This window comes from Phyllostomus hastatus, unplaced genomic scaffold (genome assembly GCF_019186645.2).
Source record: "Phyllostomus hastatus isolate PE091 unplaced genomic scaffold, TTU_PhHast_1.1 phas_contig_196, whole genome shotgun sequence".
NCBI classification, from domain to species: Eukaryota; Metazoa; Chordata; class Mammalia; order Chiroptera; family Phyllostomidae; genus Phyllostomus; species Phyllostomus hastatus.
In genome coordinates, this window is record NW_025333709.1 from 34,065,233 (window position 1) to 34,075,343 (window position 10,111).

At 42.4% G+C, this 10,111-nt stretch overlaps 1 non-coding gene across 1 annotated transcript; it reads right to left on the reverse strand.

Moving 5' to 3' along the window:
* Window positions 1–3,093: 3,093 nt before the first annotated feature.
* LOC123815975 lies at window positions 3,094–3,256 on the reverse strand. The gene has a single exon (XR_006785196.1). It is a non-coding gene; the product is annotated as a U1 spliceosomal RNA (small nuclear RNA).
* Window positions 3,257–10,111: the final 6,855 nt, after the last annotated feature.

The following is a 10,111-nucleotide window of genomic DNA, read 5'->3' on the forward strand; positions in this document are numbered from 1 at the left end:
TACCCCAGTACTAGAGCTCAGAGGGTGTGAGTCTGAGTAAGTTCATGTGTGAGTTCTTTAAGAGGAACTGCTGGGGACTTGAGAAGTTCTTTCCACTAACTCAGTTCCTACTGCTTTTTATAGCCAGAAGTTGTGGGAAAGTTCCTGGCACTGGAACCCTGGGCCTAGTGTGGGGCTGGGACTTTTCACTCCTGAGACGTCCTTCACAAATTTTTATCCACCACACATGTATGTGGGACCAACCTGTTCTGTGTCTCTGCCCCGCTACCAGTCTGGACAGATGTGGTTTCTGCAATTCCGTAGTTGTCAGACTTCCATTAAGCTTGATTTCTGATGGTTCTTAGTAATGGTTGTTCTATGTTTTAGTTGTGGTTTTGATGTGATTGTGTGAGGAGGTGAGCCATGTTTATCTATGCTGTCATCTTGACCAGAAGATAAGGTACATTTTAAAGATTCTCTATGTTTTATTGAAAAAATAGAAACATGTATTTTTCCCCGATTACAAAGTTACACATGTTTACATCTGATAAGGGGTTAATATCCAAAATAAAACTTATACCACTTAACACCAAAAACCCCTCCAAAAAACAAAACCAACCCACACAATTAAAAATGGGCAGAGGACCTGACTGAACACTTTTCCAAAGAAGACATAAAGATGGTCAATAGACATGAAAAGATGCTCATGTCACTAATCATCAGAGAAATACATATAAAAACCACAGTGAGATATCACCTCACAGCTGTCAGAATGGCCATCATCAATAAATCAACAAACAACAAGCACTGGTGAGGATGTGGAGAAAAAGAACCATTGTGCACTGTTGGTGGGAAGGCAGATTGGTACAGCCACTACAGAAAGCAGTATAGAGTTTTCTTAAGTTAAAATGGAAACTTCCTTATGATCCAGTGATTCTACTGCTGGGGATTTATTCAAAGAAACCCAAAACACTAATTGGAAAGAGTATATACATTCCTATGCTCATTGCACCATTATTTATAGCAGCCAAGATTTGGAAGCAGCCCAAGTGTCCATCAATAGACAAATGGATAAAAAAGCTGTGGTGTGTATACACAATGGACTCAGCCATACAAAGAAGGAAATCCACCATTTGCAACAGCATGGATTTATCTAGAGGGTATTATACTCAGTGAAATAGGTCAGTCAGAGAAAGACAAATACCATATGATTTCACCTATATGTGGAATCTAAAGAGCTATAAAAACAAACAAAATTGAACCAGACTCATAGACACAGAGAGTGGTCAGATGTCTGCCAGAGGGGAGGGGGGTTGGAGGGACTGGGCAAGAGAGGTGAAGGGATTAAGCACAAACTGGTAATTAGAAAATAGTCACGGGGATATAAAGGAAAGCATAGGGAATATAGTCAATGGTGTTGTACTAACTATGTATGGTGCCAAGTAGGTACTGGAAATATCAGAGGGAACACTTTGTGAAGTATATGATTGTCTAACCACTAAGTTGTACACCTGAAATCAACACAACATAAAAGTGAAGGAAAAAAATAAATTTTTACACAATTAAAGTTACACATGCTCATTATAATATTAGAAAATACAGATATGATAGAGTTGGTGACATTGTACGGTATTAATGTAGAAGTAATAGCAGCTTTCCCCACCACTAGTCTAGTCTCTTTCTTCTGGCTCTGCAGCCTCACCTCAGGAAAGACGGAGGTTAGGATCTAGTGTTTTCTGTGCTAATTGAGGAATGTGAGGCTGCAGAACTGGAAGAAAGAGAAAGACTAGACTGGTTTCTAGTGGAGAGAGTGCTGACCTATTGGAAGAATGGAACGGATTTCAGAATGAGTGTTTGGGGTGGGAAGGAGAGGAAGAAGACTGGAGTTCTGTGTGGAACTGCCAAGGAGCAACATTAAATTGCACATTGAAGGAAGTCTCCCCAGATTTCATCGCATCTAAAACCCCTTTCCCGTCTTCTTCTAAAGGTTCCTATACAGGCTTAAATTGCTTTTCAATGTGTTCTTTTGGATGCTTTTGCATGCAAAACTGCGATGAGACTGTGAAATACCCAGTTCTCTTTGGGTTACAAAGAGAAAGAACAAAGAAGAGAATATAAAAAATTCATAATCCCATCTTCAGAATCGATTAGGTTTTGAAAACATGGTAATTTCACATTTATTATCTTTTATTCCTCCAAGGAAAGCAAGCACTTCAGAAAATATGTCAAGGTAGAAACTTACTATCCACTGGCTTCTCTGGATAACGGGACCCTAGTGTCATCACTGGCTGTCTCCACTGTGCTTCTTTCTGATAAAGGCCTTCCAGCTGTTGGACCTCGTGGCCAGGGCTTTAGGAGCAATCTCTGAGGACCTGAGACACCAACCCCTTTTTCTCCTGTGATAGAGAATTCTCTTCCACATAGAAAATAGTTGACCAATCACCTTTAGCTTAAATGATTACATGGAGCTTCTAGTTCCAAATAAAACATGGATTCCCTTCTGTAACCCTGGATACACTTTCACGAAAACAAATAAATGGCAAAAATCTTTGACTATAAAATGCTACATGATTTCAAAACATCCAAGGCTAAATAAGGGCAGAGCCTCACTCAAGATACCTTTTCAAAAGAGTTGAAAGGAACCTTCCTTAGAGAAGCTCACATCTTTCTTCTACCTGGACCTTTTGGTTTCTGGAGGTCTATGCCAAAATATTTCCTTGATGTCTTTTAGATGATTAACCCTCCCTCAAGTTTCTTTCTCCTCTTGATCCTGCACCCAAGTAAATTTTAAATTCTTGCTGTTTTTGACAAGAGGGAAAATTGACACAAAAAACATTTTATGACTGAAAATGCCCATAGAAATATTGTAGAGTCCTTCAAAAATTTTAATAGAAATTTATTGTTATTATTTATTTATTTATTTAATGAGCGAGGGGAAGGGAGGGAGAAAGAGAGGGAGAGAAACATCAGTGTGTGGTTGCCTCTCACACACACCCTACTGGGGACCTGACCTGCGACCCAGGCATGTGCCCTGACTGGGAATGTGCCCTGACCCTTTGGTTCACAGGCTGGTGCTCAATCTACTGAGCCACACCAGACAGGGCTTTTTTTTTAGGGGAGACCATGAACACAGTCCCCCACAACCACAAATTATGCAGTCAAGTCTCCCACATTTGGGGAAATCGCAGGGGTCAGGACACCCAAAGTGCAATGGATAAGCCTCATCCCGGGAAAACCACAATCGTGATCATAGTGTCTCCCCCAGCCAGGTAAATATTATTATTTTTATTTTTTTTTAAGAAAGGAGTAGAGAACTAAATGTTTGTTCTGGCAATCTTTAGTTTCTTACCTTTTTTTTTTTCTGTGGTTACCCCTTCTCCTCTTGTCCATTTCTCAACAGCTACTCTTGACTTGCAGGGAATTTTTACCTGAAAACCTGTATTTTTTCCCTCCCATAGCTCCATGGCATCTGATGTTACCTTTAATATCATCTTGAGTTGTCTCTGTTGCATGTTAGTTCAACAGATAGGTATTGAACAGCTCCCATTGCCAGGTGTGTCTCTCGGGACTGGAGATAGATGTGAAGATCACTGAGGTCATGGTTCCTGCCCTCGATGCTGGGAGAGGGAAAAATCCTGCACTGATTCTCTATGCCCAGTCCCACCAAACTGTCAACAACCCTCACTGTCATACAGACATGACAGTAAGTGCAGGGGCTGGGAAGGACACCTAGATTGGCCTGACCCTAACGATCTGTCTGTGCCCTTTACACTGTGCTTCACTGCCCCAGACTTGTCTGGAAGGCTGAGGAGCAAATCATCACAATTTGGGCAAAGAGAACTGCAGTTTTTGGAAAATCCTCTGTGTGGCTAGCACTTTAGATATATGGTTTAAAGGAAAGAAAGCTTAGCCATTGAACTAGTCTTTGCACTTTTTATGTGGAGAGAAGATTGTGATGTTTTATAATTGAAGGAGCCAGGTGCATATTAAAAAATTTTTTTGTTTATTTTTTGAGAGAGAGGAAAGGAGGGAGAAGGGGAGAGAACAATTCATATGCAAAAGAAACATCAATTAGTTGTCTATCGCATGACCCCAGTTGGGGGCCTGGCCCACAGCCCAGGCTATGTGCCCTGACTGGGAATGGAACTGATGACCTTTTGGTTTGTGGGATGCTGCCCAACCCACTGAGCCATGCTGGTCAGGGCTTAGGTCCAAATTTAGAGAAAAAGAGTAAGAGGGTGGAGGAAAGGGAGCATTTATGATGAAGTGATGGCTGAGGGTAGAAAGTTAATATTTCAAGACTCAGCAGAAGAGAAATGGACAAGATGAAGAGAAAGTGAAGGTGCTTTTCTCCTAAGCGAGTCGGTACAGCATTTATCCTGAGGTGAGCTGGAAGGAGGAATGATGGATGATGAGATGAGTACATTCAAAGACTGAGTGTAGAGGCTTCAGAGGATTTGTCCCCAGGCAGGTTTTCTCAGAGGCCAGCAGGTGCTGTGATGACGGTGACATTGGATAATCTCATGTGAGTTTGTCCTAAACACAAGAGGTACACTGACATACATGCAGTAGGTGGGGTGGGGGCATCTACATGTTCAGTACCCCCTCAACCTATACCTATAGTCGTCACCTAACACAAGCCAGAACAGAAAGTGAATCTGGGTCTCAGGGCAATGGTAGGATCCATTTAGAGGGGAAGAATTTCAGGTCAGTAGAGACCTTCCTGAAGAGAAATGATGATGAGGCCATGGTTACCTGCACAGTCTAAGTACCAACTGGGAGTGTGCGGAGGAACTGCCTCTGCTCTTCCTTGGGGGAAGGAGAAAGATGATTAAGTCATTAGTTAGACAAAGCAAGAGCTGACAACAATGATAAAGCATTGGAATATCTAAGGAAATTTTTCTGGTGCTGCTATAACTGCAATATTTTATACTTTAAGAAAGGTGAAGTCAACTGATTTGTCTTGCTGATTATATGAAGCATTAAAAACCTATTTAATGACACTTGGTTATATTGAATGGTGTGGTTCTCCTCTTCAAATCCTCCCTGCTGGGAGTGTGTCTCCTGGGTGGTCCTGTTTTCCTCATTAGTCATCTGGGAGCAACCAGGGAAGTGAGTTACAGAGCTGGAAAGGCATGAAAAAGCCCCTCTGGGACTTACTGAGGTTCCAGGAATGGCTTGTGCAATTTTGTCCTTCTATCTATAGGACATTTTGCTGGGACTAGTTTCTCTTACAAACTGGCTCAGAGCTTTGCTCGAGCTGATCCTGGGCTAAATTGGAAGGTAGGTGTCTGCGGTGCCTGCCTGCCTTTTCTTCCCATGACTCTTCTTCCCCCTCACGTCTCTCCCTGATGGGGGTGTTTCATGTTCCCATAAAGCCCCGTGGTCAATGCCTGTCGACTTAGAAGGCCTGTCTGCAGAGGTGGAGATGATATTTAGCCTTCTCAGTGGTATTAGAATTTTTCTAAGGGCCAGTTAGAAATCCTGATTTGGTTGAACTCCAATGCAACAAATTTGTAATGGTGACATTTTAGGTATCATAGGTCACTGAGGGAAGATTTTTGGGTTAGGGGAAACTTTTGGGAACTCCTGAATTCTGTGATTCTTATCCTGTGATAAACTTTGTACATAGAATCTCTGAGCTCACCAGACTCTGGGATTATGAGTAGCACATGCGAAAGGTTGTGAGTAGCACAAGGCTGACGCTCAGACAGATACTTTTGTTTGTTCCTCTGTTGACCACCAACGAGCAAACAGCCACCTCTGCAGGATGTAAAAGTATCCTGGCACCAACTTAGCCAGTCATGCTGGATGCTTTTACATATCAGAAAGTGATAAAAATGAACCAATGATGCTGTGTCTGAGCAGCAAAGGTGACATCTGGTCTGGCCTGGGGTGAGGCAATGACACTATACCTGCTGGTTTCCGATGGGTCCCGTTCACCAGCAAGCGTACGGTGTGTACAGCCCAGGGTAGGTCAGGCCATTGGAGGTAGAAGTTGTTAAATGGTGGCTGGGCTTGGGATGATGGGGTGAGTTTTGAGGAATTCAGTTTGGAAAAAGATTAAAGAATATGAAAGTGTTTTCATCTTAGTCAAATGAAGGCAATCAATCTGCCTTTTGCATGCCATACACGGGGACCTTAGAAGCGAAGATCAGATAATCCAGGATGGAAGATTGGCTGGAGAACATCCAGCCTGACCTGGATGTGGACATTTCTCCTGCCTTGTCTTGTCTTTTGCTACAAATCATCCTGCAAAGAGTAGGCAACAGCACCTTCAGTTCACACACACTTGAAGGATGGTGACTTCCACGTTATCCATGGCGAAATTCACAGCCAACAATCAATATGTATTTTCAGGCAAAGAACCATCACTCATTTTCTGTTATTGGAGAATCTCAGGCAGAAATGATCTCTCTTGTGACTTGAATGCACAGTACTTTCAACTGCTCTGCCACTGTGGCAGGGAAGAGAGCTTTGCTGAGATTGGCATTTAGCCACTGAAGTTTTCTGAACTGTCGTTTGTGTTGGAGTATCGAAAGCAAGTATAAGTTTTCGGGGGATGGGAAGGGGAAGAGAGAAAAAGAATAAGTTGTCTGTAGGGAAAAAGCTATTTTTGTCATGTGGATGGAAAAAAGGCCACTTACTAAACCCGCCAAGCTCAGGGGAAGTCTGCATGATGGGCCTTACACACTCAGAGGCAGAAAGTTACCACATAGGGTAGTCTGAACATTCCTAGCTGAAAGCTGAGCATGGTGGGTAGTCATATCCTAGGCCTGTAGCTTCCTTGACAAAGGTCAATCTTTATCTTAAGGAAGTCTGGGTTTGTCTTTTTGCATCTAAGATAGTAAACCTTTGAAATGTCAGAGTAATCTCCTTTTCCAGATTCCTGGATGTACGACCTAGCACCAGAGCACAAGACCAAAGGACTTCTCAGTGTTGTCTTGTTCCCCACACACTGTCTGTAGGTGCTGTAAATGTTAACTGTTAATTATCCAGTGCCCACCAATCAAAAGAAGTACATGTCTCTCTGTTTTGATCTTTATCCAATCTCGGACATTTCCCTGCTCTGCTTTTTCCTGCCTCCCTCATCTACCACCAATGAGTTTCACGTAACTCCCCTATGTCTCCTCCTTTGATTTGCATGTATAAAATAAACTGTCAAACTGCCATTCTCTGGAGCATTTCCTCAATGCTCCAGATTTTATTTCCTGGCAATTGCTGTCAGTTTGGTTCAGATAGACTCACAAAAATTCTCTCCAGGTTTGAACGTTTCTTGCATTACAGTTAGCTTGAAGCTGTGTGATTTGTTATCATTGACACTGAGTGTAATGTTGATTTAACTTTTGCACTGGGGTTATTGATTTTCCAGTGAAATGCCAGATTCCAGCCATTGTCTAACAATGACCAGCACAATTGAAATTTCAAACCCAGCATGAGAGAGGAGGAAAGGTTGCCAGAAAATAAGGGATCTTGTCTTGGCTCTGAAGAACTAGCTGGGTGAATTAGCCAAGTCACATTACCTTTGTGGGATTCAGATTTTGCATCTATCAGGAGATAAATGTTGAATATCTGACCTGAAGTGCCTTCTAGCTCTGAGAGTCTTTGATTTTAAGATCAGGGTTGTGTTTTCCTCTTCATTAACATCATAAATGAGTAAAAATGAGGTAGGTTTATATTGAACGACACTAGGTTGTTTCCAGCTCTTTGCTGTGGCAAATAATATACTTCGATGAACTTCAAGATGGAATATATATGTATATTCCATACTTCTGAGAACATTTCTAAAGAGTATATTTCTGGAAGTAAACTCACTAGGACAAGAGTTATGCACATGAACAAATTTTTAATAGACACTGATAAGTTGCCTACCAAAAGCTGTATTGATTTATACTCTGAATGCATTAAAATATTTTTGGTGTCAGGTGATAGAAAAGTCAACCCAAAATGGAAAAAGGAAGTTTAATGAACCTTGTCCTAAAAGGTCCAGCAGGGACTATTTTTAAGCATGGTTGGATACAGGCTCAGAAATGATGTCATCTGGCTGTATTTTCTCTCTCTTGGCCTCTCGGCTCTACCTTCTCTTTGGAGACTCCATCTCAGACAAATCTTCCTTCATGGGATTAAAACAGCTGTGGAGTTATGGGCTTCATCACTGCAAGTTCTAGTCTAATGAGAAACATCACGGGTTTATATCCCAGAAGTTTCCGTCAATGTCTCATTGATTCTGATGGGTTCTGTGTCCGTCTCTGAACCAGTTAGAGTGCTCAGGACCGTGAAGGCTTTGATTGGCCAAACCTGGAGCTGGGGGTGGAGTCAGCTGCACCAGGACTTCATGGTCTGAGTGGGGCAGGGAGGCTCACTGATTGGAGTTGGCAGTTATATCTAGAAGTAGGGTCAATGGATGGAGTGTGAAATCAAGAAAGATGTATGGAGTATTACTATGGAGACAGATTCTTCCGTGTGGATTTAGGAGCTTAGAATTCGTTCTATCTTGAGAATTGATATAGAAGATCAATTTAGGTAGAAAATCAATGTAGAAGATCATTCAAATGACATTCTTTGCATTGCTGGTTGGGACTATAATTATGTACCACTGAAATGTCTTTAAGAGGTATTGTTAGATAAGGTTGGCTTTATAATTAAAAGAAACAAAAACCAGAAAACAAACCAGTCCCTTTAAAAGAAAGCAGAAAAGAAAAAGAAGGAGCAGTCCCTTTAAAAGAAGGAGCAGAGGTATTAAAGAACAAAAGAATCTTAATGGTTTTGTTTAAGTTGCTATGGAAATGACTGAATGCAAATTTTATTATAAGTTTTTTTTTGAAGATAGCAATCTTAAGGGAGGAAAGAAGTAGTTTGGAGCAGTTTTCTGTTTGTTTTTTAGAGAAAGAAAGAAAGTCTTAAGGCCGGGGCAAAAAGAGTGAAGCTTTTAATCTGGAAGAGACCTGTGAGATCATTTGAGTGAAAATCACCTGGAGAAGTTGTTCACACACAGATTTCTGATTTGTTAATACACTGTGCCCCAGAGATTCTGATTCAGTAGGTCTGGGTAAGGCCCATATGTTTGCATTTCTAATAATTTCCTCTAATGAGGCCCCAGTGCTGCTGATTCTGCTGGGATGGGGGGAGCCACACCTTGAGAAGCAATGATTAGGGGAAGTTAAAACTTGGAGAGGTGGGGGGCTGGCTCAAGGCCAGTCGGAGAATAAGCAGAGGAGCTGGAGTTAAAATCAACTCTCCTCACCTCGCCCCCTCCCCTTTCCTCCCTTTGTGAGGAAACTGAGCCCTAGGTGGGTCCCTGCCCAGTCACAGAACAGTTAGCACAGAACCCAGACTGCAGGTATGCACTACCTCCGTGCGTCTCAAGGGTTTCTGCGCCTAGAGAAGTGGTGCATCAGGAGATGATGTGATTTCCCTTCAGTAGCTAGATTACTCAGAAAGTGTTTTCCTTCAAAGTGGGCAACAAGGAGATCTTGCCTTGTTAGGTAGAATGAATCCTGAGCCCCGCCCCCCCCTCCCCGCCCCGTGGAGGGAAACTCCACAGTGACCCAAAGGCTCTCTGTCTTGAGAAAAAAGATGCCAGTAGCTGATGTCACAGAGGAAAAGCTTTCTCTTCTCTTGTGTTCAGTGACTGGGGCCTGTGAATTAAACCAGCAAAATACCGATTCACAAAAGAAAAAAAAGGATACAATTTAATCAATATTTTATTTGCCCCAGAGTTTACAGAAACTCAGAAGAGTGGTTGAACTCTGAGGGTTTGGGCGTCAAGAGATGACACATCACGGGGAAGTGACTAATACGTAGGGCAACACATGGAACAGAAAGGCTATTTAGTAAGGTATGTCTATGTAAGGTCTTCCCAGTGTGATAAGAATGCTCTCCTCTTCATGGAATGGGATGGGGAGGGGAGTGCCTTCACCCAGGGACATCAATGCCCTGATTTTAGGAAGGTAAGAAAGAGGAGGTCAGAGAACTCTCTCCGCATCTGTTGACCCTCAATTGCCTTTAGCTCAAACTAATCTTTGTGCCAAGGTAGCGTATTTTGGGGTGGCATATTCTGGGCCCCTTCATGGGGCAGAGGATTCAGAGACTTGCCAAAGTCAGGGCTGGTGACACTCGGACGTGCGCGCGC